Source organism: Nothobranchius furzeri, chromosome 10 (assembly GCF_043380555.1).
Source record: "Nothobranchius furzeri strain GRZ-AD chromosome 10, NfurGRZ-RIMD1, whole genome shotgun sequence".
NCBI classification, from domain to species: domain Eukaryota; kingdom Metazoa; phylum Chordata; class Actinopteri; order Cyprinodontiformes; family Nothobranchiidae; genus Nothobranchius; species Nothobranchius furzeri.
Genome location: NC_091750.1, coordinates 27,867,288 through 27,889,841, shown reverse-complemented (window position 1 = coordinate 27,889,841; position 22,554 = coordinate 27,867,288).

Genomic DNA, 22,554 nt, shown 5'->3' with positions numbered 1-22,554 from the left:
CTCATAAAAAATATAAAACTGACAGAATTGTAAAGAAACTATCAGACAATTACCAAGGACCATCATATAACATTTAGGCGTTATTAAGAAACACTGAATTCTCAGAACACAAAACATCAGAAAATATTCCAAAGCACTAAAATAATCCTAGGTTGCTGTAATGTGTTGCTGCTGCTCTGTTATTGACGCGTTGCTTGTTTGACTGAATGTTTACAATCTGGGAGCCAGATATGCAGCTTATACCAGCTGTTTAACAACTTTAATAAACCATTGTTAAGAGATAATATATTTGTGTCTCATGCTTTAGTGCTGCACAAACGTTACAATATTAAGAAAATATAAAATAATAATTAAGAAAAATAGCTCAGTACATTCCAGAGCTTGACCCCAATGCACAAATCCTTATTTTGCTGGGAAGAGATATCTTGAGAGGCCACAAAGTTCATCAGCAAGTAAATGGACCTCACAATGCTCCCTTTGCACAGAGACTAGACCTTGGATGGGTCCTGATTGGGGATGTGTGTTTGGGAAATGCACATAAACCAGCTGTGAATGCATACAAAACAAGTGTATTAGAAAATGGTGCACCCTGCAAAAACACCGTAAGGCTAACTGAGAATGCCTGCCAAGGGGGCAAATGAGATACGTTGGTAAAACGTCATTGGAGAACCTAGGAAGGAGCGTCTTCAGCGAAACAGGTTCTGACAACAAACTTGGCCCGTCCATTGAAGACACAATCTTCTTGGAAAAAATGGACAGACAAATGTTCAAGGACAAGTCAGTCATTGGGTTGCACCCTTACCTTTCAGAGCTCAACGGCTGTCCAACAACCATGAGTACGTAATGTCTCGCTTCAACTCTTTACAAAAAACAGAAAGAAAACCAGGCATGAGAGGCCAGTTTCTTGAATTCATGGACAAAATTTTCCAGAACAAACGTGCAGAGGAGGTGCCACCCTTAAATGAAGAGGAGGAGTACTGGTTTTTGCCGACCTTCGGAGTTTTTCATCCACAGAAACCAGAAAATATACGTGTGGTTTTTGATTCCAGCACAAAATACCATGGCGTGTCCTAAAGGGCCCCGACCTAAACAACTCATTGAAAGGTGTCTTTAGGAAGGAGCAGGTTACGGTGGTTGCTGACATGCAGTAGATGTTCCACTGTTTCCTTGTTCACCGAGACCACAGGAACTATCTGAGCATTTTGTGGTACAGAGATAACGATATGTCCAAAGACATCATTGACTATAGAATGCGGGTGCATGTGTCTGGGAACAGCCCGTCTCCGTCCGAGGCCATCTATGGGCTCAGGAGAGCTATTAAGGAGGAGACAAACAAACACGGAGCAGACACAGTCAAGTTCATCGTACGCCACTTTAACATAGATGATGCCCCTCAGATGCTGAAGCCATTAGCCTACTGCAGAGAACCCAAGCCTCCCTCCGAATCAAACTTAAGACTGCACAAGTTCGCGTCGAATAGTGTCACTGTCCTCCAAGCATTCTCAATTGAAGATCGTGCTGTTTTGAAAGATCTGGACCTCAATTGTGAGGCTATACCAGTGCAGCGCAGTTTGGGCCTATTATGGGCGACCACAACGGACACCTTCAAATTCAAGGTGTCAGAAGACAGGAAGCAGTTCACTCGCAGGGGTGCTCTTTCTACAGTGAACAGCATTTTCAACCCCTTAGGCCTTCTCGCACCAGTAACCATTGAAGGAAAAAGTCTATTGTGAGAGTGCAGTGCAGACAAATGTGATTGGGATACACCTCTTCCTGAAGGCAAGATCAAAGAATGGGAAGCGTGGAGAGAGTCTACATGATTTGAACGAACTACAAATTCCTTGAACATACACTGCAAACTCACTCTCCAAGGTCAAAAGCACTGAGCTATGCGTGTTTTCGGATGCATCCACCAAAGCCATTGGAGTTGTAGCCTACCTTAGAACTGTCCAAAGCGAAGGACAAGTGGAAGTAGGATTCATTATGGGGAAAGCTAAACTAGCTCCACTCTCCCAACCTACAATTCCTCGGCTGGAACTATGTGCTGCGGTACTTGCCGTGGAAGTTGCAGATATAATCCAAGATGAACTGGACCTGAAGTTGGACTCTGTTAGGTTTTACTGTGACAGCAAGATCGTACTAGGGTATATCTACAACCAAACAAAACGCTTAAATGTCTACGTTCACAATCGAATTTGACGCATTCATCAGTCGACAACACCAGGTCAGTGGTTCTACTGACTGACTGAATCCTGCAGACTACGCATCCAGGTCACTTCCTGCATCCTCACTAAGACACACCATATGGTTCACAGGACCGGCATTTTTGTACAAACACGACAGTAGTGGGGAAGACTTAACCATAACATATGAACTTGTAAACCCTGAATCAGACACAGAGGTGCGTCCCGAAGTGACCAGTTACCTCACACAGAGTCAAGGAAAGGGACTCGGTGCCCCAAGATTCACACGCTTTTCAACCATGCGCTCTCTCACCAGAGCATTCGCTATGCTCATTCACATAGTTAAAATCTACAAATAGAGGCAGTCTAGTGCATGTAAAGGATGGCACTACTGCAAACTCCCACACACTCCTAATGAGTTATCCCAAGCTAGATTCATCATCACCAAAGCGGCACAGGAAGTTTCTTTCTAGTGAAATCTCACACACACTGTGTCCAAAAAGAGTACGCTTTATAAGCTGAACCCTATCCTCAAAGAAGGTCTGATCTGCATTGGTGGCAGATTAAAACATGCAGACTTGAGCGCAGCAGAGACCAACCTCATAGTCTTGCCTAAGAACAGTCACATCTCTCTGCTCCTAGTGAGACAATACACAAACTGTAGTCACAATATGTCTGATGTTGGTGTGGTTGAGGAAAGCTCTAGGTCTATGTCTGATGTTGGTATGGTTGAAGACGACTTTAGGCCGTCTACCTGACGTTATGGCTGAGCAGTGCATTACTAAGAGTGATGAAAATTCTGATGAGGAAACTATTTCCCGTTTCAGCTTGGAATCGAAGTTATCAAACTGGGCTGTGCAATTTCATGTGTCTTTAGTTGCCCTTTCTACTCTTCTGTGTATCCTCAGAGTTTACCATCCCTTTCTACCAAAAGATGGCTGGTCCTTGTTGAAAACTAAGACACATTATGTGATAGAAAACTTAGCAGGTGGCTCATTCTATCATTTTGGAGTCTTGAATTCGCTGAAGAAGGTTTTTGAGAAATTCTCAGGGACAGTTGGATATAAACACTTGTTTAAGTTGCAGTTTAACATGGATGGTTTGCCGCTTTTTAAAAGTTCAGCCTTGCAGTTCTGGCCAGTCTTGGGCATTTTGAAAGACTACATGAAAAGACCAGTATTGATTTCATAATTCTGTGGTGTATCCAAGCCTAAGTCTTTGCCAGAGTATCTAGGGCCTCTTGTTGATGAACTTAAGAAGATGAAAGATGGATTTCAGATAGGTGGAAAGACTTTTTTTGTGAAGGTGACTTCAGTTATTTCTGATGCTCCAGCTAGAGCTTTCATTAAATGCATTAAGTCTCACACAGGTAACTCTGGATGTGATAAATGCATTCAGTCAGGTGTTTACATTGACCATAGAATGACGTTCCCTGAAATGCATGCTGTTCTCAGAACTGATGAGTCTTTTAGGGCTTGTAGTGATGAAGATCACCACCTTGGGCACTCGCCCTTAACCGAAATTAATGTTGGCATGGTGAGTGGTTTTCCACATGACTATATGCATTTGGTGTGTCTTGAAAACTTTTAGATTTGTGGATGGGTACTGTAGGACCACTTCGGTGTTGTCTTTCTTCTGTTCAGTGCGGACTCATATCTGACAAATTGGTCAGTTTGAGAGCCTTCATCTCTACAGAGTTTGCTAGAAAACCAAGAGCGCTGACAGAGATTGAGGTGGAAGGCTACTGAACTGAGACAGTTTCTGTTGTATACATGTCCAGTTGTTCTGAGGGGTGTGCTGTTAGATGAGGTTTATAACAACTTTATGTTGCTTTCAGTTGCCATTCATATTTTAGCTAGTCCCACTTCATGTCTTGTCTTAAATGATTTTGCTCATACGTTACTGGTTTCATTTGTGGAGCATTTCAGCAAGCTATATGGACCTCAGTTTGTGGTGTATAACATACATGGTTTAGTTCACCTAAGTGAAGATGTCATGGTTCATGGGATCTTAGATTTATTTTCTGGATTCCCTTTTGAAAACTTTTACAAATGCTGAAGAAAATGGTTAGAAAACCGCACAATCCTTTGGCCCAAGTAATCAGACGGGTTTCTGAATATAGCATAGATGAAAACATTTGTGAAAAGTCAGGGACCTATGCCAAAGGGCAGCACAGAGAGGGACCTCTTTGTCACATAATGGACAGCACTGTTAAACAGTTTAAACTGTTTGTTATTGATCGTATGGTTATCAAAACCTCATGTGGTGATAACTGCCTTAAAATTAATGGTGAAGTTGTTTTGGTACAAAACATAATTCTGTGTGAAAGGTTATATTATGCAATCTGTAATTACTACATGAAAAAAGAGAATTTCTTTTGTTATCCAGTGGAGTCATCTGAAGTAGATATACTTGTTGTTTCAGGTCTGCCACCTGTTGTTAAAAGTACAAGACTTGATGGGGATGTAAAAAAGTGCGTCAGACTTCCACTTCAGAATAGGGACAGTTTTGTTGTTTTTCCTCTGTTGCACCTTAATGGTTTGTAAACGTCACCTTGTGAAGTCTAATGGATAAAGCATTGGAATGATTTGACTTTCCAAAATTAGTTGAAGTTATGCCCTTTCATTGATGTCTTCATAAATCAGTTATGTTGTGAATCAGTTGTTAATCAGTTATTAATCAGTTTCTAATCAGTTGTGAATCAGTTCAGTTCATATTCACGTAGTCTACAGTTTTGATCAGTTTGCAATACCCCGGCAAAATATTTGGTTTCTTGGCCAATATTCGGTGAGTATGAATGATAACACAAAAATGTTTATTTTAATCGTAGTAGGTTGGGTGAGGCCATTAATTATCAAACAACTGTCATTGATGTTATAGGTAGGCATGTAAACTTATGAGCACAGATGAAACTGTATCTGAGAACCTGTTCACAAATGCAAAAACAAAATGATTTATTTCTAAATTGCAGAAAATGTATCACATAGTATTTTTTCAAGAGACTGCAGAGGTGGAGGTGGTTCCTGCCCTGTGGGTCAGGGATGGCATCTGCCTGTGGCCGCCTTAAAAAACCGAGGCAATCCAGCGGACAGGGAGGAACCGGGCAGCTCCTGGATTGCCTACAATGTGTGGTTCTTTTTCCTTATCAAACACAAGAAAGAGACAAGTTTTGTCCAAACTCAGCGTGGGGCGTTTATTTACACAACTCTTCCATACATCACCAACACTTCATGGGGACAGCGTCCAGCTTCGATCTAAACACCTCGGCTGGAGATCCTTCTGCAAAAGCCCCCTTTCTCCTACACCACGCAGCATCATATACTCTTCAACCCCCACCTCCCTTTGATTCTGAGAAATGATGGGGTGCTACTTCCACCTCCTAATATGGTCAAAAGTAGTTGAGACTTACATAAGCTGGACTGAACAACATGTTGTGGAGCATGTACTCAGCAGCTGGGCTGCCTGATAAACAAGAAGTTGCACAGCACGTGTGCGGCTGGTATTGATAAGCAACATGTCAACATGCACGTACACAAAACACTGCTTTTAGCTCCTACAGATCCCCCCCATGGGGGTGTCCACCCCCATTAATAAGCTGGCTACATAACATATAACATAACACATAAGTGAATGTTAACATAAACCAGTAAATGGGTGTCGAATGGCAAAATGACAAATACACTACAAACTTCAACCAAACTATATAGGTATATATGTAACGACGAAGTAACTGCAAACCAACACTTGGATGAGTACACAAAGTAAGTATCAGCTTCAAAACACAACATGGAATGTGACGTCTTTAACCATCACAGTAACACATCAAAATGCATGCGCACACCGTAAGGGGGCGAAAACCTGTCCGCTGTTCTTAACAGGAAAAATTCCCCCTTGACCTCCTGGCCCAAACAGGACGATCGCATAACGCACAGAGTGAGCATACAAGTCTAGCCTAAGTATACGGCAGACATTAGGTAACAGTGAATTAACAAAAGAACACACGTAAGAGAAAACAAACTGATGAAACCTTCCAACAGAGAACAAAAATCATAAGCATGATCGAGCATTAATTACCCTTAGCAATATTGCAACCAGTAACTGTACGTGAATATGCAATCAAAAATACAAACTCATGTGAAATAAATGATTGACGTGGATACGAATGAACGACTAGATGATGTCGATGTGACTAAACCTATAAAAAAGTTAAACACAACAGGAGGTGTAATGAATATACTTGATGTAACAACACAACTGCTCAACCGAAATAGAGAGCGGAGTCAGAGTCCCAGTTGCAGAACTGAAAAAGAAATGGAGTGAAGAAAACACAAGAGTCAAGTTCAGTTTTATTGATGACTGCTGCAGGGGTCTTGTCGCTGGAAGAGGACTTTGAGGCCGATTCCTTAGTCGAGTACATGTAACCACAACAACAACATCTCTGATGAGACGCAAAGATCACTCCACCGTTGTCCCATCAGCCGTCCCATTCTTCAGGCACAGTGGGTGTCGTGCTGAGTCTATTGCGGCCATTTCCATTTGCACATATTGAGACGACGCAGCAAGGTTCATTTGGGCAGCCAGAGTTCGCTCCCACAGTCTCCTCACAACAGGTAGGATGCAACATGCCAATAGAGAAATCAGAATTAGTACTACTATTGCACTAATTCCTGCTTTTACCAAAATAGCTCCCCACTGACCCAATTTGAGGGCTAAGGAGTCTAAGGACCAGCTTTCCCTGCCTGCATTCTCCCTCAGCTCTATCTTTAAATCTTTCAATTTCCTCATTCCTTCAGTAAATGCACCATCAGGGGCCGTATTACTTGGAATGTAGGTGCAACATTCTTGCCCACTGGAGTTCAGAAACTTACAGAGCCCACCTTTCTCGGCCAGCAACCAGTCCAAAGCCTGGTCGTGCTGCAAAGTCATTTTGACGGTGGCATGAAGTTGTTCACCCAAAAGGCCAAGGTTATTTACTGTGTAATTTAAGATTATCTGCTGATTAAAATAAACATAGTTGATCCATTTCACATTCTTATTTATTGTTATCCAAGGAAGAATTCACTCTAAACCTGCTACTACCTCATCTCTGGCCTGAAACTCTATGGGAATTCCTGTTGGCAGTCCTATGGCGTTTAAATGCACTTTATGATCAAACACATCATACCTCTTTGTCCTACGTCTATTGGTAGTCTCCAACTGAAGTAATTCACTCACACCTTCATGCAAGATAGTCACTGGAACTTTCATACGTACTAGCGTACACAACCCAACCCAAATACTTGGAAAAACATTCATTAGAACATCACCACCACACATCCAGTAGCTGTCGGCCACTGGAATGTCTTGCTCACCCATGAGATCCAGAGTGGGAATCGTCATCGATATGTCATCACAATCCTGACTAAGAGTTACAGGGTTTTCATACCAAACAGGGGTGTCAATGAGAAGTGGTGTCACATTTGCATGCGGGAACCAGGATAATACCCAAGTGACGTTACAATTGACAGATGTATTACCTACGTCCACTCCTCCATCGTCAGCGAAACCTCCACTTGCAAAACATTCATAATCAGCACTATAATCAATTTTGTAGTCCGTTGGAGGACCATTTTGGTCTGTTTGGATCGCAAATTCAGCACATTCCTCTAGGATGTTATATTCTGCATATTTTTCAACATATTTGTACTTATCTCGTGTACCATGGAGCAATCTGCATTGAAATCCACACAATGGCATCTTAAGAAGAGGTGGAATCTTTTTATTTATCTCTATTTCCTTTCTAGTCTTACATGTGCGTCGTTGTGTAATGGCACATTCACTAGAAGTATACTTTTCCGGAACAACCTCAGGTAACATTCCGGGTGCTTGAGCGCACACTATGCAGTCATTAGGAGTCATTTCTCTCGTCGTATACAAAGCCCATTTATACCAACTATTTTGCATGGCGGCATCCCAAAGCCTATCCTCTATAGCCAATTGTCTGCTCGCTCTAGGGGAGATAGGCCCTGTGCTACCGCCGGACCTAGGTCTAATTGGCCCAAATAGTGGCTTAGGTACAGCTTTGCGATTGGTCACTTCTTGTTCATTTTGTCCTTTCTGAGTGAGATTACGAACATGGTTACTACCAGAGGTTGCCGTGGGAAAGCCAGATTTCACAGCTACACCTCCTGTGGGAGTTGTAGTACTGACAGGTGGCTTAGCGGTTACGCTCCTCAGCTTGCTAATTGGCGTTGTTTTAGATCTTGAAATCAGTGGAGTCACTAGCTGTAAAAGAGAGGAAGAGCTCCAGTCGGCCCTCACCTCTCCAACAGGGGCTGTGGTAGTCAAAACATCAGGGATCACAGTAGTAGTAGCACCAGTAGTCAAAACATTACTTGGAACTGTGGTCACACTGTCAGGGATTTTATTTGTCTTAGTTGTGGTCAAAACATTGTTTGGAACCACGGTTGTAACACCAGTTTTAACAATTGCTACGTCGAATGCAGGCAGGGATGCCAACCTATGTTGCATCCGGCCTGCTGAATTGTACTTAACTTGATCACGGTGTGCTGCCTCGTCGTTGACCAAGTCGTCTGGCATATGCTCTTGTGATGGGTCGACGAGTTGCTCCTCGGCCGTCGTCTCCATCTTCACCTCCTCCAGCACCATCATCAGACCCCCTAGTGTTATCCAAAACAGAACTGTCATCAGGCTTAGCACGCCCTTCTTTCCTCCGGCCATCATGCCGGTTTGTTACGTCAGACACAATACTGCCCTGAGTTTTGTCTTTGACTTTCGTGCAGTGTGTCAGATGATGCCACGTCGATCCTCCTTCGACCTGGACTGCTGTTGGCGTTGCTCGAACCACTTTGTAGGGACCCTCTCATCGCGGTTCGTGCCACTTCCTCCTGAAAACTTTGATGTACACCTGGTCTCCAGGAACTACTGGCCCGTCTGCGCCTGCGCTAGAGACGAGCTCCTTTCTCTTTTCCTGCAAATAGATGGCTTTATGGATGCTGGTTAGTTGCTTGATATAGCTTTTGAATTCAAGCTCTAGCTGTTCCAGCGAAGGGCCCTTGTGGGGTCCTCTAAGCTGAGGAGCTGGCATTGGCCTGCCTGTTAGGACCTCATGAGGTGAAAGATGCGTGCTTCTGTTAGTTTGCATGCGATAGCTCATTAAGGCAAGCGGCAACGCATCAACCCAGTTAAGGTTAGTACAAGCACAGATTTTGCAGATTTTAGACTTCAACGTCAGATTCGCTCGCTCGACCATCCCTTGGTTCTGGTTGGTGATAAACTGATCCTAATCGTTGCTTTATCCTTAGTTGTTGCAACACACCTTTAAGGACTTTTTCAACAAAAGCAGGACCATTGTCCGAGCTTATTTCCGACGGGATACCAAAGCGAGGAATCACTTCTCTGACTAGAAACTTTACCACTGTTTCTGAACCTAGATCTTTAGAGGGAACGGCTTCGATCCACCGACTGAATCTGTCAATGATCACCAGCATGTACCGTTTCCCATGCACAGACTTAATCATGTCAACATAGTCAATGACCAAATGTTTGAAAGGACCTTCGGGCACTGGAATGTGTCCCGCTGGGACTGTGATGCCCTTTTTTACATTGTTCTCAGCACAAATGTCACACTGATCCATTACTTCCTCAACCATGGCTTTTAGGTATGGTGACCAGTAACCTTGTTTGTTAAGTCTTTTCAGCACCTCTGCACGACCACAATGATCAGGACCGTGGCTTTCCGAGATTAGCATCGTCAGCAAGGAGACAGGTGCAACGATCAAGCCCTCATGAGACCTCCACAAGCCGCTTGAGTCCATTGTTGCACCTCTTCTTCTCCAACACTGCTGCTCGCTTTTCTCTGCCTTTTCCTGAATCAGAATGATGTCTTCTGGTGTTATTACAGGCTCTAATGATATTACAGGTGTCAAAATGGCTTCTTCACACCTGGAGGCAGATTTTGCCACCTCATCTGCTGCATTGTTGCCTCTGATGACATCACAGTTACCCTTGCGGTGCGCAGGGCACTTTACAATGGCCAGTTTCGATGGAAGCATCATTGCTGAGATCAGCTCGTTGATCTGCTTTCCATGAAGGATGGGTGTACCATCCGTCTTCTTAAAACCTCTCTGTCTTCACACACTTCCAAACAGGTGGCAAACACCATGTGCGTATGCAGAGTCAGTGTAGATAGTTGCTACCTGGCCACTTGCCAACTTGCAAGCTTCGGTCAGGGCTTTGAGTTCCGCTAGCTGTGCAGAACAGGGTTGGTTACACTTTTCAGCTTTTACTGTTTCAAATCTGTCATCTACTTTTTCCCACAACAGCAATTGCTGCATGGTTTCCTAAGTAGTCTCTAAAACATGAACCATCAACAAAATAGGTGACATCAGATTGGTTGAAAGGGGTAGATTCCAAATCAGGCCTTAGCTTAGTGTATCTAGATACCTCGGCTATGCAGCAATGTGGTTCTCCTTCAAACTCAAAGGGAACACTGTTAGCAGGGTTTGTTGTGGTACACTTCTTTATGACAACGTCAGGATATGTCAGTAGTGGCATATACTGCAGGCATCTTGCTTGGTTTAGCACAAACTTCCCTCGGTTGATTAGTTCAGATATTTTGTGATGTGTGTAGATGGTGACAGGATATCCCATTGTTATCACTGAGGCTTTCTCATAAGCATAATACAAAGCAGCCAATCCTTGATAACAAGGGGGCCATCCCTGTGCCACATTGTCAAGTTTTGCACTGTAGTACGCAATAGGTTGTTTCCGACGTCCACTGCATGTGTCCTGCATTAACACTGCAGAGGCATACATGTCATGTCTGTTTGCGACGTACAGCAAAAATGGTTTTGTGTAGTCAGGTGTTGCTAAACTTGGCGCAGTTTGCATGTCTTGTTTGATGGTTTCAAAAGCTATCTTAGCTTCATTCGTCCATTTTAGAGTCGATTTTAAAGACTCACTTCCAGCATCTTTAATCAGTGCCCTAAGTGGTGCGGTTTTTTCAGCATAGTTTTCAATCCACTCGGAGTTGAAACCAGTCATTCCCAGAAATGTCATCATTTGTCCAACAGTTTGTGATTGTGGAGCTTTGCTCACACCTTCCACGTGTTCTGGTGAGATGGCGACAGTCCCATGGGAGATTACTCTCCCTAGGTACTCTACCTGTGGTTGGCAGTACTGAAGCTTTGTCAGAGAGGTTTTGTGTCCTCCCCGAGCTAACTTCTGGAGGACTTTAATGGAGTCACGATGACAATCATCGATTGTTCGTGCGCAAATCAGTAGGTCATCAACATACTGAATCACAGTGCTGTTCACCTCGATGCCTTCGAGGCTCTGTTTCAAAATTTGGTTAAAGATGTGTGGACTGTGTTTTAGCCCTTGTGGTAGCCTTCTGTACGTGAGCTGTCTCCCACGAAACGTGAAAGCAAAAAGATATTGTGATTCTTTGGCCAATGGGATGCTAAAAAATGCTGAACACAGATCAATTACCGTGAAGTATTTAGCTTCCCCATCGATGTTACTCAGTAATGTGCTTGGATTTGGCACGTCTGCGTCAAAGTCAGTGATCACTTCATTTACAGCTCTTAAATCATGTACCAGTCTGTACTTGAGCTTGTCTGCTTTTAGCACTGGCAGAATTGGAGTGTTACATGTGCTATAGGTTTCTTTTAGTACTCCTGCTTGAATTAGACCTTCAATAGTTGCATTTATACCCTCTTCTGCTTCTGGCTTTAGTGGGTATTGGGGTCGATAAGGCAGTCTTGCATTTGGCTTCAATTCCACTTGAACTGGAGTTGCCGATTTTACCAGTCCAACATCCGTGTCATGTTTAGACCATAGCTGGTCTGGAACCTGTTTTAGCATGTCGGCTTTCAACTTGTTTTGAACTGTTTCTGATTCTGCTACACCTTGCATGTGTTTTTTGTTTGCGACTGTTACAACCTGTGGTTTTGACATCATGGTGGTGCCGCAGAGAATTTTAATCATTTCTGCATTTTTTGTAGTATAGATTAGCGGGTTATCTGTTTTCTGCCACTCTGTTTTAGTTGCTGTTAACATCATTGGTCCAAGATCTCTTGACTCAAAGCCTTTGTTTACCATTAAGGTAATGTGTGGTGCTGATTCTGGCACAGTGTGCCATTTTTCAATAAATGGGTTTTCTTCCACATTCACAGCTGCACCTTGCTGTCCTATCACGATGTATTGTGACACTAGCCTAACGTGCAAGTCTTTTGTTTCTTTGTCCCATTTTTCTTCAAAGATTCTACTGCATGATGGATCATAAGTCATTGTGCAGTGATAGTCACTGAACGGTACAGTAGCTTCTGGAATTTGAGCTTCAATACATTTTTTCCGTTGTTGAAACATCTCTGAGACTGGCTTGTTAATGTCACCAAGCCAGTAGACCTTAGCGTGTTCTGTCTGAGCAGTCATTTGAAAGTTTATTCCAGAGCTATCTACATAAATTCCTTCTGGTGTGCACCAGATTTTTGTTTTTAGTTTACACAATGCATCTCTTCCTAGTAGATTAACTGGAGTTTGGTCTGAAATCAGAATTGGGATTACGATTTCACTGTCATCAACTGCTAGTCTTACTGGAGCTGTTAAGGGGTTTATTTGTTTTGTTCCCGAGAACCCTGTTGTCTTTACGCTTTTCTCAGACATGGGGAGATGAGTTGCATAATTTGATTTTATGCATGAGTAGGTTGCCCCAGTATCTACTAACATTGGGACCGATTTGCCTTCTATTTTAACATTGATCACTGGTTCTTTATTGGCGTTAGCTATTAAAATTGGTAGTTGCTCCTCCCCCCCAGGGCCCTCCGGGCATCCCTAGAATCCTTGTTGTGCTGCCCATGGATTAACTGGACCTCCTCCTCCCCGGTTTGGTCGTGTTCCACGACCACGCCCAGACCCTTCAGGGTTTGGAATTGGATTCGGACAGTCTCGATACAGGTGACCCATCTGGCCACACCCCCAACATGAACATGGAAGTGGGGGTCGGTTCTGCTGCACCCAGCCTTGTCGGGTTGGGTAGCGATTGGGGAAACGATTTGGAAATCGTCTCTGTGGTCCAGGCTGCTGTCTACCATACTGGTTTGGGTAGACATTGATAACCGGTTGAGATGGAGTTTGAGGCGGGGCCACAGCTGTCTGCAATGCTTGGGTTTGACTGTCACTCTTGCTGTCACTTTTCTCCACTGCCGCCTGGGTCTTCGCCTTGTGCTGGAGATCATTTATGTGCAACTGCGTGAGTTTTCTCTGAGCGCACTTTTCTTGCTCAATTGTTTTGTTATTGTCTTTCTGATAGCGGTCCACTGCGTGGACTACATGGTCTCTGAACTGCACATGTGGCATTGAGTCCAGTCCCATGACATCCTCCAGTTTGTCTCGCACAGGAGTCGGGAGAGCCGAAATCAGGGATGTTCGGAACAGAGAAGTCATTATTGGCGTCCCCTCAGGACCCTCCTCCGTCTCCAGCTTCCACCGTCTGAGCTGCCTGTCAACGAATGACGCAGGACTCTCAGTTTCTGAAAGTGGCTCACCTTTCAAAGCTTTGGGGTCAATCCTGTTGGGATATGCTGCTCTTAGTATGTTCCAGAGTGCATTTCTGTGTGTGTTAAACTCCGTGCCGTCAGCCATTGGGTCCAGCATCTATTGGACTCCATTGGATGCGAGCAATGTTCCCATAGCTGATGTCCCAACAACTCGAGCCAAAATAGCTTTGAGAGCTCCAAGGGCAAGCATTAGCCCAGTTGTCTCCTGTTCGAAAGCCCTAACCCACTTTCCAGCGCCATCTTGAATGTGGGGCAGCCGCGAAACCAAACCAGTGAGGTCGAGGCTCTGCCAGGGAATATAATTAGCTCTTGTGCCCTTAATTAAAATTGGGTACTGACCATCATTAGTGTATCGAATAGGTGGTTTTAAGTCATGTCTGGGTCTCAGATCACGGCTTTCACTGCTAGGACCTGGTTTTTCCTTCTCTTGAGTCAGACCTGTATTTGGGTCACCACGCTCTGGTGAGTGAATGCCTGGTTTGTAAAAAGGCTTGAAATTTTTCTCCTTGCTTGTGCTAGTGGTGTTCTCACTAACCTCATCTGAATGTGTGCCTGTGATATGATTTAAGGATTTCCGCAGGCCTTCAGATATGTCCTGTATAATTTGGTCAACATCGTTTAGCTCATCATGTACATCCTCATCCTTGTTCTCAAGGTCAATCCAGTATGAGTTAGCCTTCGGTTGCCTTTTCAAAAAATCCTTATGTTCTGCAAAACAATCAATCTCCCTTCGTCCTTCTTCACTTACCGCTCGACGTTCTGTACTGCAATATTTTGGATGCGTTCCACGAGGTGGAGTTGTTTGTTCGAATTCTCTTTCCTCACTTCCTTTTACATGCTTTTCTTTGCCAGGTGCTTCATCTGATTGCTGTGATGTTGTTAATTTTAAAATTGCATGGTCAACATCTAAACCCTTAGGACCTTTGTCGAATGTGTCGCGCAAATCAAAATCTCCCGTAATTGTAACGGTTCCCAAGAGGGGATACAGGCCCTCTTCTGCTGGGGCCTTCACTTCTTCTGGGGTTTGTCCAATTTGTCTTTCATTTTAAGGATGGCCTGTTTAAAATTCTGTCTGTAAATCTTTCCTTCATTCCTGAATAAGTCCAGGATCTGAATTTCCTTTTCTCTTTTCTGCTGTCTTTTCTTGGACCCATCTGCTTTATGATCCTGAATTCTCAATTCCAAATTGTCACATGCTGCTACATCGTAAGTGCCTTCAGATGGCCACGGATTGCATAGTTTTCTCGTCCGTTTCGACCACTTCTCTGACATGTGCTTTATCTCTTTTGCTAAAGCAGGATTCTTTGCTGCCAAAATTCCTGCTGGCGTGACCGGCATTTTGAAGTTTCAGTAACACTTATTATTCCTCTGATTAGTAAACTAGTTTGTTTATTTATAATCTCCTGAAAAGAGAACAAGAATTGAAAGTTGAAACAGACACTGGTGACATATGATGCTGTAGTCTTGAGTAATCTATTGCTTTGTGTACACAAATGTTCAACAATTTATCTTCTTATCATAAATGCCTTAATATCAAATCTCTTCTGATTTAACACTAAAGTAAAGTTAGTTCAAAAAGCTTTATTTATTGTTGAAAGAAAAACTTAATGCCTGAAAGTTCTTATAGGTGAACCTTTTAAATCTGGATTGAATATGTATTTATTTCTCCCAGCAGTACAGCTTCAAAATATGAGTTTTCTGTTGCTGCAGAGAGTCAGGTTGGTGTGGGGTCCGCTGCATGGAGCAGACTAAAAATAGCCGTATTCCGAGTCCCGAGCTTATGTGTGAGCAATACTCAGCCCACAGGGTAGGGTTTCTCTACGCCCTATGGCTCACCAACCAATCCACACACAGAGGTGGAATCAGAGGCGGGATCGCTTCTGTACTTCTGTGTGTGTGTGTGTGTGTGTGTGTGTGTGTGTGTGTGTGTGTGTGTGTGTGTGTGTGTGTGTGTGTAAAGGAGCGCGCACACAGCTGGTAGGTGGAGCTTACACTTCTGCACTGGTCCTCTGCCCAGTCTAAGCTTAGAGTCTGACAGCTGAGGTTGTCTGTACGGAGAAACAAACACGCTGATGACACCCACATTCATTCAGCCTTCAGAATTCAACAACTCTAACGGCTTTATAACATTACAATACAGGAAAGAGTCAACCACAATAGAGACCGAATCAGCAGAAGAAAAATCAGTTTCTCTCTAATTTATCCAAGCAATAGTTTAAAACAAAATCAGAGTATTTGAGCTTTCACCAAACCTTTTTCTTATCTAACCTAACACAAACCATCCATATTTTGTCAAAAACTTCCACGAGTAAAACAACCACACACAGCAGAGCGTTCACACTTGCATAAAGATGAGAAAAACACGCTTCAGAGCAATTTGACACTGGAGCAACATTTCATGCCAAACACGCAACACACATAAACATTATTATTTATTTATTAATCATAATCTATATTTCTCATATTTCACATTACCCAGCTGGTAAAAATAGTTATCAAGCTTGTGCACTTCAGTATATAATTTTATTTATATATATGTCACTTTAAAAACTTATTATTGTTATTATTATTTTTTAACTTCTGGTTTTCTGTTTAAAGACTAATAGAACAGGATCACAGACTTTGAAATTTGTATAACCATAAACATCAAATTTAGCACTGCAGTGAATATTGTTGATCTGTTTTACACCGTTTTTTTAAGGCTTCTCCTAGTTTTTTCTCTTTTTTCCTTTTCCTCCTTCTAACCTCTGGCGCCTCATACACACACACAGGCTGAGCTCAGCATACACAACACACAAAAAAACTCAACAGACAGACAGGTACCCCCGAGCTCACGGGGCCCATTTTTTACAGCCTCTTTGCTACAACTATGACGTCATCATCAGGCCTCACATGCCTTTGTCAACAACTCATGAAAATTACCACTCCCCGGAGAATTGACCGAACTTCAGGCAACGCTTATGTCTGTCACAACTTCAGCGCTTTTTCTTCAACTGTTATCTTTAAATCCCCGTCTCTGCTCTACCGAGTCAGCAGACTGGATTTCTCATCAGTTATACTGGTGTTGTTGGCGCTTACTCCCACATTCCTTTGATTTCGGGAAATGATGGTATGCTGTTTTTCACTTCCCAATATGGTCAAAGAAGTTAAGAGTTACTGAAAATTACATAAGCTTACATAAGCTGGACTGAACAACATGATATTGAGCACGTACACAGAAGCTGGACTGATAAACAGGATGTCAGACTGCACGTACACACAGAAGACTGATTTTAGCTCCAACAAAAGAAAAACGAAAAAAGAAAAAAGTTGAAAGAAAAAAGATGACAGAAAAAAGATGAAAGAAGAAAGAAAAAAGAAAGAAAAAAGAAGAAAGAAAAAAATAAGAAAGAAAAAAGAAGAAAGAAAATAAAAAAGATGAAAGAAAAAAGATGAAAGAAAAAAGTTGAAAGAAAAAAGATGACAGATGAAAGAAAAGAAAAAGAAAAGAGAAAAAAGATGAAAGAAAAAAGATGAAAGAATAAAAAAAGATGAAAGAAAAGATAAAAGAAGAACAAAAAAGAAAAAAGAAGAAAGAAGAAAGAAAAAAATAAAGATGAAAAAAGAAGAAAGAAAATAAATTGAAGAAAGAAAAAAGTTGATGGGAAAAAATGAAAGAAAAAAGATGAAAGAAAAAAGAAGAAAGAAATGATAAAAAAAGAAAGAGAAAAGAAGAAAGAAAAAAGATGAAAGGAGAAAGAAGAAATATGAAAGAAAAAACATGAAAGAAAAAAAGAAAGGAAAGAGAAGAAAGTAGACAGAAAAGAGAAAAGAAGAAAGAAAAAAGATGATAGAAAAAAAGAAAGAAAAGAGAAGAAAGAAGACAGAAAAGAGAAAAGAAGAAAGAAAAAAGATGAAAGAAAAAAGAAGAAAGAAAAAAGAAAAAAGAAGAAAGAAAAGATAAAAGAAGAAAGAAAAAGAAAAAAGAAGAAAGAAGAAAGAAAAAAGATGAAAGAAAAAAGATGAAAGATGAAAAAAAGAAAGGTAAAAAGAAGAAAGAAAAGAAAAAAGAAGGAAAAAGTTGAAAGAAAAAAGATGAAAGAAAATAGATTAAAGAAAAATGATGAAAGAAAAAATATGAAAGGAAAAAGAAGAAAGAAAAGATAAAAGAAGAAAGAAATAAGAAGAAAGAAGAAAGAAAAAACAAAGATGAAAAAAGAAAGATGAAAGAAAAATTATGAAAGAAAAATAAGAAGGAAAGAAAATAGAAGGAAAAAGTTTTAAAAAAGATGAGACAAAACAGATTAAAGAAAAATGATGAAAGAAAAAACATGAAAGAAAAAAGAAGAAAGAAAACATAAAAGAAGAAAGAAAAAAGAAAAAAGAAGAAAGAAAAGATAAAAGAAGAAAGAAAGAAGAAAAAAGAAGAAAAAAAGAAAAAACAAAGATGAAAAAAGAAAGATGAAAGAAAATTTATGAAAGAAAAATAAGAAAGAAAAGAAGAAAGAAGAAAGAAAAAAGAAGAAACAAAAAAGATGAGAGAAAAAAGATAAAAGAAAAAAGTTGAAAGAAAAAAGAAGAAAGAAGAAAGAAAAGAAAGAAAAAAGATCAAAGAAAAAAGATCAAAGAAGAAAGAAAATAAAGATCAAAAGAAAAAGATCAAAGAAAAAAGATCAAAGAAGAAAAAAGAAAGATAAAAGATGAAAGAAAAAAGATCAAAGAAAAAAGATCAAAGAAAAAAGATGAAAAAAAGGAAAAAAAAAATTTTCTGTCTTCTTTCATGTTTTTCTTTGATCTTTTTTCTTTCTTTTTTCTTTGATCTTTTTCTTTCTTTTTTCTTTCTCCTTTGATCTTTTTCTTCCATCTTTCATATTTTTTGTTTCTTTTTTCTTTCTTCTTTGATCTTTTTTCTTTGATCTTTTTTCTTTCTTCTTTTTTTCTTTCATTCTTATTTTTTCTTTCATCTTTTTTCTTTCATCTTTCTTCTTTTTTCATCTTTGTTTTTTTCTTTCTTATTTCTTCTTTTTTCTTTCTTCTTTTATCTTTTCTTTCATCTTTTTTCTTTCATCTTTTTTCTGTCAACTTTTTTCTTTCTTCTTTTTCTTTCAACTTTAATCTTTTTTCTTTCTTCTTCTTTTTTCTTTCCTGTTTTCTTTCTTCTTCCTTCTTTCATCTTTTTCCTTCATCTTTTTTCTTTTATCTTTTTTCCTTCATCTTTCATCTTTCTTCTTTCTCCTTCTGTTTTCTTTAATCTTTTTTCTTTCTTCTTTGATCTTTTTTCATCTTTTTTCTTTCTACTTTAATCTTTTTTTCATGTTTTTTCTTTCATCTTTTTCAGTCATCTTTCATCTGTGTAGCGTTATGAAAATGCTATTTTCTGCCCATAACAGCTGCCCTTTTAACACAGTGACAGTGTGCACGAATTGCCAAGGTCGTGCGCTTGCTTTGTTGTTTACATTCCAGGAAAGAAGACAGAGGAAGGACGATGAATGCTTTTCATTAATTAATCAAAGAACTTTATTTCTAATAAAGCTAATAAAAACAAATGTTAACCAATAATAATCAGGTGACTGATCTGTGAAATCAATGTAATGATTTATGTTTTTATTGAATAATAGGACTGACTCAGCCAGACATCCTGATTCACATAAGGTAAACATCATGACACATTGTTCTCATCCAATCAGAACTTCCTTTCTGTTGCAGGGCAGAATCTGGAGTGTTTAGTTAATCTGTCCACTCCGATTTGCTAAGAATTATAAACAACTAATTTAATAAAACAGAGCAACTCAATTTTAACTTCAGTACCATCTGAGTTCCACCCAATTCCAACTGAGTTTCAACGTAGCTCCAACCAGCTCTCAAAACCATCCTCGCTAAGTGAATTGCAGACTGGCCAGCTGTATTTCTACTTTAAGCTGAGAACTGTCAAGCTGGAATATTCTGTCGTTTTATCAACAAGACGACGGTTCCTTCAGAATAACAGCTGAACACTCTACGTGAAGCTGAAACCTGCCGTCGTAGCGGGAGTCAATCCGTAGACTGGTTTGTCGTGCTGCTGACTGCTGTTTCGCCAGCTCCAGCACAAGGAGGGTCCGTGGACCTGGCATCCGGATCTAACTCGAGAGTCTCCACACGGGTACGTAGCCGGCAAGATAGCGTCTCATGTCTTCCTCCTGAAGTCCTCGTGGTGCGTAGTCAAAACATCTTACACCCAGATCCGCCTGCCTCAGCTGGGGATTCTGAACTGACTCACACACACACACACACACACACACACACACACACACACACACACACACACACACACACACACACACACACACACACACACTTCAGCATTCAAATCCATATGCATCCATCATGGAGAGTTAGTCCTGGATTGTTTGAGTAATAATTATAAAAATTAAACATTCTTAAATGATCCCATCTCTCTCTTTTCTTGTCTCTAAGTCAACACAAAGTGATTGAATAAAACTCCCTGAAGTAAAAAAAAAACCTCTTCTGATTATAAGGGCCCAGTCTATAGATTAATCTCTTTCTTTAATCAAGAAAAAAGAAGTAAGAAAAAAGAAGAAAGAAAAGAAGAAAGAAAAGAAAAAAGATGAAAGAAAAAGATGAAAAAAAAGAAAAAAGTTGAAAGAAAAAAATAAAAGAAGAAAGTAAATAAAAAAGATTAAAGAAAAAAAGAAAGAAGACAGAAAAGAGAAAAGAAGAAAGAAAAAAGAAAAAAGATGAAAGAAAAAAGATGAAAGAAAAAAGAAGAAAGGTAAAAAGAAGAAAAAAAGAAGAAAGAAGAAAATAGAAGGAAAAAGTTGAAAGATAAAAGAAGAAAGAAAAGAAAATAGATTAAAGAAAAAAGAAAGAAAAGAGAAGAAAGAAGACAGAAAAGAGAAAAGATGAAAGAAAAAAGAAGACAGGTAAAAAGAAGAAAGAAAAAAGAAGAAAAAAAGAAGAAAGAAGAAAACAGAAGGAAAAAGTTGAAAGAAAAAAGATGAAAGAAAATAGATTAAAGAAAAACTATGAAAGAAAAAAGATAAAAGAAAAAAGAAGAAAGAAAAGATAAAAGAAGAAATAAAAAAGAAGAAAGAAGAAAGAAAAAACAAGGATGAAAAAAGAAAGATGAAAGGATAATGATGAAAGAAAAATAAGAAAGAAAAGAAAAAGAAGAAAGAAGAAAAAAAGAAACAAAAAAGATGAGAGAAAAAAGATGAAAGAAAAAAGAACAAAGTTAAAAGAAAAAAGAAGAAAGAAGTAAGAAAAGAAACAAAGAAAAAGATCAAAGAAAAAAGATCAAAAAAGAAAGAAAAAGAAAAAAGATCTAAGAAAAAAGATCAAAGAAGAAAGAAAAAAGAAAGAAAAAAGATAAAAGATCAAAGAAAAAAGATCAAAGAAGGAAAAAGATAAAAGATGAAAGAAAAAAGATCAAACAAAAAAGATGAAAGAAGAAAGAAAAAAGAAAAAAGATCAAAGAAAAAAGATCAAAGAAGAAAGAAAAAAGACAGAAAATAGATGAAAGAAAAAATATGAAAGAAGGAAGAAAAATCTTCTTTGACCTTTTTTCTTTCATCTTTTTCTTTCTTCTTGATCGTTTTTCTTTGATCTTTTTTATTTGATCTTTTATCTCTTTTCTTTCATTTTTATTTCTTCTTTGATCTATTTTCTTTGATCTTCTTTGATCTTTTTTCATTCATCTTTTTTCTTTATTTTTTTCTTTCTTCTTTGACCTTTTTTCTTTGATCTTTTTTGTTTATCTTTTTCCTTTTGTCTTTCTTTTTTCTCTCTTCTTTGATCTTTTTTCTTTCTTCTTTTAATTATTTTTTTCTTTCATCTTTTTTCTTTCATCTTTCTTCTTTTTCATCTTTGTTTTTCTTCTTTCTTCTTTTATCTTTTCTTTCTTCTTTCATCTTTGTTCTTTCATCTTTGTTCTTTCAACTTTTTTCTTTCTTCTTTTTTCCTTTCTTCTTTGTTTCATCTTTTTTCTTTCATCTTTGTTTTTTCTTTTTTCTTTCTTCTATTTTTCTTTCTTCTTTTATCTTTTCTTTCTTCTTTTTCTTTCATCTTTATTTTTTACTTTCTTCTTTTTTCTTTTTCTTTTATCTTTTCTTTCTTCTTTTTTCTTTCATCTTTTTTCTTTCATCTTTTTTCTTTCAACTTCTTCTTTCTTCAATTTTCTTTTCTTTCTTCTTTTTTCTTTTTTCCTTTCGTCTTTTTTCTTTCATCCTTTTTCTTTCATCTTTCATATTTTTTGTCATCTTTTTTCTTTCTTCTATTTTCTTTCTTCTTCCGTCGTTCATCTTTTTGCTCCATCTTTTTTCTTTTTTCTTTTTTCTTTCATCTTTCTTTCTTCTTTGATTTTTTTTCTTTAATATTTTTTCTTTCGTCTTTTGTTCATCTTTCTTCTTTCTCCTTCTTTTTTCTTTTTTCTTTCATCTTTTTTTTCTTCTTTGATCTTTTGTCTTTGATCTTTTTTCTTTCATCTTTTTTGTTCATCTTTCATCTTTGTAGCGTTATGAAAATGCTGCCCTTTTAACTGCCCTTTTAACACAGTGACAGTGTGCACGAATTGCCAAGGTCGTGCACTTGCTTTGGTGTTTACATTCCAGGAAAGAAGACAGAAGAAGGACGATGAACGCGTTTCATTAAATAATCAAAGAACTTTATTTCTAATAAAGCTAATAAAAACAAATCTTAACCAATAATAATCAGGTGACTGATCTGTGAAATCAATGTAATGATTTATGTTTTTATTGAATAATAGGACTGACTCAGCCAGACATCCTGATTCACATAAGGTAAACATCATGACACATTGTTCTCATCCAATCAGA